This window comes from Typopeltis vanoorti, chromosome 3 (assembly GCF_054136105.1).
Source record: "Typopeltis vanoorti isolate ZY-2024b chromosome 3, IOZ_Tvanoo_1.0, whole genome shotgun sequence".
Taxonomy (NCBI): domain Eukaryota; kingdom Metazoa; phylum Arthropoda; class Arachnida; order Uropygi; family Thelyphonidae; genus Typopeltis; species Typopeltis vanoorti.
Window position 1 is genome coordinate 117,633,447 of NC_143551.1, and position 9,229 is coordinate 117,642,675.

General features: G+C 34.4%; 1 non-coding gene across 1 annotated transcript; it reads left to right on the forward strand.

Moving 5' to 3' along the window:
- Positions 1 to 310: 310 nt before the first annotated feature.
- TRNAR-CCU (transfer RNA arginine (anticodon CCU)) lies at positions 311 to 383 on the forward strand. Its single transcript has one exon. It is a non-coding gene; the product is annotated as a tRNA-Arg (tRNA).
- The last annotated feature ends 8,846 nt before the right edge of the window (positions 384 to 9,229 follow it).

The window sequence follows — 9,229 nt, forward strand, 5'->3', positions numbered from 1 at the left end:
TCGTTGAAAGTTTTTTTTTTTTTTTTCAAAGGCTACAGACCATAAGATCTGTAACCTCTGACGATATGATAGTTCAGTAAAAGAAAATTTGAGGCTGTTCAAATTTATTTAAATATTTCTTTCATTTATTTCAACTAATTGTTTAAATTGTACTTATTAACTTTTTTTAGCTGTGAATTATATTCGTATTTATCTTTTTTGCACAGCGTCGCTGTATCCCGTCAAGGTCAACTCATGATCATATTCTTAACGGTCCTAGAGAGTTATGAACTCGGAAGTAAAAGCTGATATGGAAAGACACGTGCACGTAGCCCCTGTGGCCTAATGGATAAGGCATCGGTCTCCTAAACCGGGGATTGCGGGTTCGAGTCCCGCCAGGGGTAGTGGGTGAATTTTTTTTTTCTTCTATATTACTTGATTTTTAAATTATTTTATGTAAAATACAAAAGTTTCTGAGACACACTTTATTTTTATTTATTTATTATCTATTTTATTTTATTTTTTCCAACTACAAGCACATGGTAGGATGTTTATTATTATGACATTATAATATATATCCATTTATAAAACAGCTATAAATGAGAAAAACACGTACAGTGTTTTGTTGCATGATTATTCTAAACATATTTCATCACAAAGAAATAAAAGAAAAGCGAGAGAGCTAATGATGCGAAGCAGAACTTTGACTCAATTGATAACAGGCATTTTCTATGTGTTACTTATGAGCCACTCATTTGTAGTAGGACATGTTGTTAACTTGAACAGCTGAGAAGCAAAGTTGTTTTCTACTCTCTCTCTCTCTCTCTCTCTCTTAGTCATCGTCATCGTCCGAAGAATCTCGTCCTTTCCCGCGACCTTCTGAACGGCAATGCTGTAAGGGAAAGAAAAAAGAAAAAAATCGGTTGTTAGATCGTGATCGACCAAAGTTCGTTCGTTCATGGGAGGCTTTGAAAACAAAATAATTCAAAAATATTTTTCTGCGCCTCTTTATCGCTTATTATTTTCTGTTTTGATAAGCCGAGAGATGAAAAAAAAAAAAAGCGCGATTAAACTATTTTCTTTCTTTTTTTTTTTTTAAAGAAATTATATATTAAGCGTATATTATTAAACTAATGTACTAATCATGCAACATTATTAAAAATTTAATTTTTAAAACTGTATTGCAATTCATGACATTTCTTATAGCCTGGGTACAAGGAGAACAACACACGCCAGTGTTCTAGGCCTATTTCGGTACAAGAGAGTAACGATCCCTGGCACGATGGAGAAATATCTAATGCTGTTGACAATCCACAATTTGATTTTCACAAGCGTTATTACCGGTAACTGAGACAAATGTCGGAATGGTATGTACGAATTCATCCGTACATACTACGGATGAATTCGTTTCTCTTCCGTAGTATGTACGAAGACGTTATAACGAGAGATGCTGCATTAAGAATCACAATTGGTTGATTTGATTGTTAGAATTTGGATAAGAAAGGATGTACGATAATTATTTCTATGGCAAAATATTATCTAAGGGACAGGCGAGTGTGGCAGTTGCCTTTTTCTGTTCTCGAATTGACAGTAATATTAAATAAATAAATAATAGTAATAATAATAATAATTAACTATATCATAAGTCCAAGCAATTGCAAAATACAACTGCTAGGGATGATGGGAGAGAGAGAGATGATTTTAAAATATATTCTTTTGAGTTTTTGAAAGGAGCATGATCCCCGCGATTTCACTGAATCCTCGAAGCTCTCTGATCCCCACAATATATCCCCACATAATAGTTACTCCATTATGTTCAGCAAATTGTCTAGCTTTCGTGTGGGTGCATAAGTCCTTGGTAGCGCCATGACAAACACCTGTTTGGGCAGTACAAGATGACTCTATGGCAAAACGTATAGAATGCCCAGTAAGTTTTCATATGTATTCGTTTCTTCTTGCCGTCATATGTAATAATCTTTATCATATCGTCGTTTTCTGTATGACTTGAAACGTAAATGACTAATGACCAGGAATGCATTATCCCATTGGGTAAATTATGGTCCCTGTTTTCTAGAGGACGCCATTTCAGCTGTTCCATTAACGCTGTCATAGAACGAATTGTTCTCGGTAAAATGATTTTAAATGAAACTACATTGAAATTTCTGCTTGAAAGCCTGAAATGATTTGAAAAACTTCCATGTTTGTACCCGAGAACAGGATATCCAATTACAATCACACCCAGAATGTTCTTTCTTCTGCAAATCCATTAGCGTAGCAAAGTTACCACGATGCTAAGAAGGCATTCGTTAGCTTCATGACTCTCCAATCACCTGCCTGAATAAAGTTCGATAAGAATTTAAATGTGAAGAGCAAAGGATTAGTCATGAGCGCATATCGAACCGTGTCGACTAATAAACATGCGACATTTCTTTGATTTTTCTGTAACTGGAGATTGCACGCTTTCTTATTTAGATAGCTAAACGGTGAACGGAAAATGACTTGCTACATCACCAATGCAAATATTTAAATTATTGAAAAAGATTATAATTCTATCTGTGTATAGAAATATACACGCACACACAATAATACGCATTTCTAACCAGTGAATCGAAAAAGAACAGTTTTTCCATGATCACTTACATTGATTAATTCCCTCTTTACGCAGTGGATGGTCCTCTGAAAAAAAGAAAAAAATACATACTTGTAAGAACCTTTTTGGTACATAAAGTAATTTAATTAAAAAGTACTGTTTATTCTTTCTGTGCTACTCATTCCCACATCACGATTTTGGTTTTCAGTGGAAGCGAAGTACATAAGTCTTTTTCTTTTTTTTTTTTTAGTTTTCATTTATTTAGGATAATTTAGCATTAAAAATTTATTTTATACAGTAGCGCATCTGAATAAATCAGGGAGTGGACAAAGTGATCTATCCTGCCTATTGTTTGTGATGTTTATTTTCACGCTAAACTGTAAAGCTAAATGATTAACTCGATATTCACTGCAGATATATAGTTAAACCCAATGGTTAGCAGACTTTGGTTTATGGAGTTGAACAAATCGGATTCAGTAAGCTACAATTGAATATTTGGCTGCGGTTTTCCACATTGATGCATCAACACCTATACACCAAATATTCATCGTGAACATCGTTGGAACATCGTGAACGACTATAAGTAGCACACTGTATTTTGCATAATTTGGAGATTACTAAGAATCAGTCACACATTTCAGATAGTTAAATGTTTTTGTTAGAACTTGAATGCAGTTAAAATAATATGACCTCTTTCTGGCTCCCCAAAATCGACGTAACTTCAATAATAATAATAATAATAGTATGCCAAACTCATTACTGTAAGATGTCTCCAGTTTGGCAACAGTTAACAACGTTTTACCGTATTCTGCTGTGATTATATGATTCTTCACTTTCAACCATTTCCTTAACGATCAAACAAAGAAATTGGTGGGCGCTTTCGACTGTACGAAGTGTCGAAGTATAACACTCGTTTCATTTATTAGCATTTTTGGGAACAACAAGCTATCCCTATTCCGAATTAAGCGCATGTTGTATTCTGATGAGATGAGAAGCATTAGGAACAAATCATCACGTTATCGTTAGGGTCGTTAATCGCAAAACAAGAGTAAACGCTGTAGATTATTGCCTAATGAGAAAGATCTATGTCTAATTGAACCGATCGACTATAGTCCTTGCTTATTAAAACAAAAATACGAATACTTACCATGCTCAGAGAACGTCCTGGAGAAGAAGGTGGAGGTGCTGGCTACAAAATGAAAAGGAAAGTTGCTATTAATAAGAACGATGTGTGTGTGTGTGTGTGTGTGTGTGTTATTTCTAAATTATATGTCTAAATTTTACCTGATCTCCGCTATTACTGCAACTGTCCAATGCACCTTGAAGACTCTCATTCGAATGATCATCGGTTGAATTATTACCTGATGAAGTCTCAGTCTGGTTGATTTGTTGCTAGAAAATGCAAAACAAGCAGTTAACAAAAGTACAGAAAGAAAATATAAATGAACCAATGTCTAGCATAATGAAATTTCGCTGAAAAAAAAAAAAAATCCGATAACGCCTTTATCCATTCCGAAAATTTTTACGAATAAATGCGGTTGTTTTATTATTGTGCTAGTAGAGAGCAGAACTTAAAACCTGTTCTTCGTCCTGTTTTGAGAACACTTCTCCTGCAAGAACCACAAATAAATGAAATAGTGGTAGTATATAAATTAGTGTCAGTAAGTGAATTCTCGCAATTATACAGAATGCTATGACAATGTAATGCATGAATCAATGTGATTTTAAAACCTTTACGCACATATAAATGTACAAATTTGCTTTCTTACTGACCTAGAAGGGCATTCAATATGCAACCGCCAGTGAGAGAAACAATCATGCCACAAATAAATACATGTGAAATTTGACAGGTATTTATTTACCTAGGATATAATATATGTTAAAGATTCCAAGCTATTTTAAACCTGGATTTTAACATCTTTAACATATATTATACCCAAGGTAAAAACCTTCCTACATCTATCTCTCATCCTGAGATTTTTATTTAATAAGGTCAAAGCACCTTTTGGTAACTTGTTTTGGTAAAATACTCATAAGCTCTGTATTACTAAAATCTTGGTATTTCTAAGCTTGGCTCCCACTGATGAGGCCTCAATAAAGGTCAAAACCGATCCAGGTAGTGGCCCCTTGCCTTTAATGCATAGCCTCATACATCTCCTCCAGGAGATGAGCTTTGCATTAAGGATAAATATTAAGAATAGTGATCAGAGCTTATTCCACCTTTACCACTAGTTGCATAGACTTGCACTACCTTGTGGGTCAGTTAGACTCACAGTACGTGCAGGCGCAAACTTGACTTATTTGTCTGTTTGCTTACCTGGGAAATGGAGTAAAACCAGTTTAAAATAGCTTGGCATCTTTAACAGGTATTTATTTGTTAAACTTTCTAATGTTAAGCTTTCTTACTGTCATAGGAAACCACGGTTTGATTGAGAAGAAGTTATTAGAAAAGTTATTTTCAATGTTAGTTTATGGCAGAGCATGAGAAATATGTTTGTAGATATTCTCTAGATATGCAAATCTTCTTGGTATTAAGTATCCCTTTAATATAAGTTGCATCATTTTCACTCTTTTTGGAGAAATTTGGCGGTCTGGTTAGCCGAGTCGAGTGGGTTAGTGTATCCACTCTCAAACCAACCTGATCAGAATTCGAAATCTCTTTGTGGCCACGGATGTTGTCGATTGCCTTAAGGGAAGATGAATTTCATTGTCCGATGTGATATTTCCGCCCGCTTATTTGGGGTTATGAAGTGGTTGAAAAGTTCCATATTTGATCTCTGGTTCAGTTTTTTCGGATTATGTAAATAAATAAAAGGAAAAAAAATGTACAAAATTAATAAAAATTTAAAAAATCCTTAGCCTTAGACTACCCAGTACTAATGTACTGTAAGTTTATACTCTTTCGTGGGTGGAAGTTACATAAAGAAACTTCTGAGGTTAAAGATATGCATGCTTTAAAAAAATAAATAAACAAAATAAAACACTAAGTTTAAATCTCGTCAAAGATGCTAGAAACAATTTTAGGGGACTTTGAACCAAACCGGAATTAACAAGTTCCAAAAGAATTTGGAAAGAGATTTTTGCTTCTCCTCTCGACGAAACATATTACTGGCAGATGAAAAAAAAATAAATCTTTTGATTCTTTATTTTCTTACCAAACATTCCTAGGGATTGCCATTTCACTACATTTACTTCATGTGCAATAAAATTATCTAAAATTAAAGACATAAGTAAGCAATCAGAGATGTTCCACATTTCAAACCATCGTGCAATGTGATATATAAAACGGTATCTCTACATCTCGTTTAATCAATTCAACTCTATTTTAATACCCTAGTAATTTTATTATTATTTTTTTTTTGGATTACATATTACGTGATTTATCCACCGCACTAAAGCTTATTTATTCTAGTAGCCTCAATGGATTACCATCACACAATGTATTGCAATTCACGAAATCTCTTTCATAAAAAATCCGTTGGTTCCCTAGGGTTTGTATTCTATTTTAGTAATAAGGCTGTTCCCCCTCCCCCCCTTAAAAATATTTCTAGTGGATTTTACTTCTAAACGGCCTTAATTTTACCCATATGATATAACAGGAGCTAATCTCTGTGATTGATGCTACAAAAAATTAATTTATACTAAGTATTACTGAACTGTGTATATGCTAATAGCACAGACGACAGGCACCTGTTTTACATTACGGATTAATCTTTTTAAATTATATTTCAGTGTATTTGATACATGATGGCGTCGTTCACCACTGAGAATATCAAGTAAAATAATAACTGAAACCGGACTAAGTATTGATATCTCCATTCATAATAGACTCCTCCTCCAGTATTTTCCCGATAAATCTTTGCATTCTTGCAGTTGTCCTTACAACAACAAGGATGCAAAGAAGATAACAAGTTTCTGCATGTGTATACTATTTTGGATATTGGTTTACGATGATTTTGTTTTGGATGAGCCTCCGTAATTCAGTTGCTTGGAAAGACTTGTATTGTTATTTGTGGGCCTCCAATGGACAAATGGATAAAGTCTTCGCCGAAGTCTGATACTGAGAAATATACAAGAACATGAACCAATGCTAAGGAAACACAGAAAAATACTGTTTTTTTTTTGTGTGTGTGTGTGTTTTGTCCAGACAACCAACAGGCCAGGTTTGTTCATTTGCTAGTTTATACGATAAGGATCAGGGCGTGGTACACGTACTCAGTTTTGCACTTACCAAGCTCAGGTAAGTATTATACAGTATTTGTTTTATCAGATTTTTCATTTCATTCAAATAACGTGCTTAGTGAATTCTATACGGTGCCGCCTTGCTTTCAAATGCCTAATGCATTCCCGTGAGATCCCAAACAAATTTCTGTGGTATTTATTACTAGTCACGACTGTATGCGCAGTATAAATCAAGCTGAAATAATTCATGAGCAATCTCGGAGAAACTCGCTTTTCGTGCTTGTATGCTACTCAACGAAATACGCTGTTTCGCAAAGTTTATCGTCTTGACACTCTACTCTTTTAGCACACAATAAAATCCAGTTAATGATGTTCTGCTGTTTGACTTTTTTTTTTTTCACATTCATGAAATTTCATATAATAAAATTTTAAAATTATATGTTTGCTATGAACATATTTCATTTTACCGCACATATTCCAAGTTTCCTCTGCTTATCTTCCACTTTAAACATGAACTTTTAGTGTTTATAGATATACAAATTGTTTCAGAGCTGTAAATAGTACATAAATGTGACTAATACATTACTGGTTTCTTTCTGTTTCCTATTATATCATATCACTTCCCCGATAATTACTTAAAACTGAAGTATTACTTAAGGTAGTATTAACCTTAAGACTAAGCTTATTTTATTCAAACTATATTTTAACTTCTGCAGTGATTTCAATTAAATAATTCTACTTACCAAGGCCAATCTTACAGCACACAGAAGACCCTGCAAAAAAAAAAAGAAGCTACACTATATAATTTATCGCGATATTAAAGGTTTCGCTTGCAGTCTATTTGAATATTATTAAGATATTGAAGTTTAACCAACAGCTCTTTTTATTAGAGCAGTCGTTGCCGGATAGAATTTGCTTGCTATCCACATCGGGTCAGCGTAATAGAAATATTCGCCAGATTCAACTTAAGAAAAACCCTACTTCTTGGAAAACTCTTCCACCGTTTCATGGCCCATCATCGATGCCAACATGTCATAAGCAGACTCCAATAAATCATTTATGTCCTTAAAAGTACTTTTAGTAGGTTCTCTCATTAGACCAGTGAGAGATTGGCCACTAGGATTATCCACTCTATTAGAACATTAATTAGGGTTTTAAGAAAGTAAGTTATTTGGCCATTACAAGTCAGTGAACCTGACAAGTTAAGGAGCAGATGAAGTGTTTTGAATATACAGTTATTGCTGCTCAGTATCACTAAAAAAAAAAATAATAAATAAATAAATAAATAAATAAAAAATATATATATATATGATGTTGGTAAATTGCTCAACCATCAAGCCTGTTCTTGGGCAACGTATCTGCCCTCCAACAGGTCGCGGGTTCGAATCCCGCCGTGGGCATCGATGTTTGGTATTGTCTTTAGGTGGGAAATGAATTTCATAGCTAAGTGTAAGACTCTTTCCTGCTTATTAGAGGCCTGAAGTGACTTGAAAAAGTTACATGTTTGGTCTTTAAAATGCAGAACAAACAATAATAAAATAAAATAATAATTCATTACATCCTGACACTGCAAAACTATTTTTTTTTTATTTCATAAACTGATATCAGAATTATTTTCTTCTACATGAATATCATGAATTATTCCACATTAATTCTCTTTTTAAATATTTTGCATGCGCTATTCCTATATTTCTCAATTCCTGTATTATCCATTTGTTTTGTTTTTTTTATCTTGCAAAAGCAAAAGTTTTTTGTAAACCGCTCCATATTAAATTCTCTTCGAAGTGTATCTGAACCACGATCACATTTCTGGATGCAGGAAACTGCAAAAAGACAATATGCTTTCTGCTGTCGAGTTATCATTATACTGGTCATCAGTATAATGGTTACTCACCATTGTGACCACAATACGCACAACTATATGCGCACCGTGTAGCTAACGGGGGGCGCAGCGTATACAGCGTGGATACTGTGGAAACAAAGGAAAGATTGTCCAGCGTATCCACCGGGCGGGACGGTGTGAGATTTTATCACACACTACTCAGAATTTAATATTTTCGGACCGGGATTGACCGCGGAAAGCGAACCAGCAGATGGGGGGGGGGGGATTACCGTTTTTTCAGTCAGCCCGATAGTTCATAATTAACTATATTCAAATGAATGAATCAAGGCACTTACCATGCGGCGCTGTCTGAACTCTTTACAGTTGAATGTGCCGCTGCAGCATTGATCAAAAACCTGCAGAAGAGGAACAAATAGTTAACAAAAAAAAAAAAAAAATCATATAAACTATAATGACTTTGTTAAGCAAACAATAAAGTATACATCCAACATTCTCCAGTTCTATGAGGTTGAAGCCTAGTAGCGCAACTACGATTTTTCGTCTACATCGTAACAAGTTTTCAGAGTTCCTTTCTTGAGTCTTGAGTTTCTCGAGAAAGGAGCAGGAGAGTTAAAAAAAACAGTGGGACTCGTCTT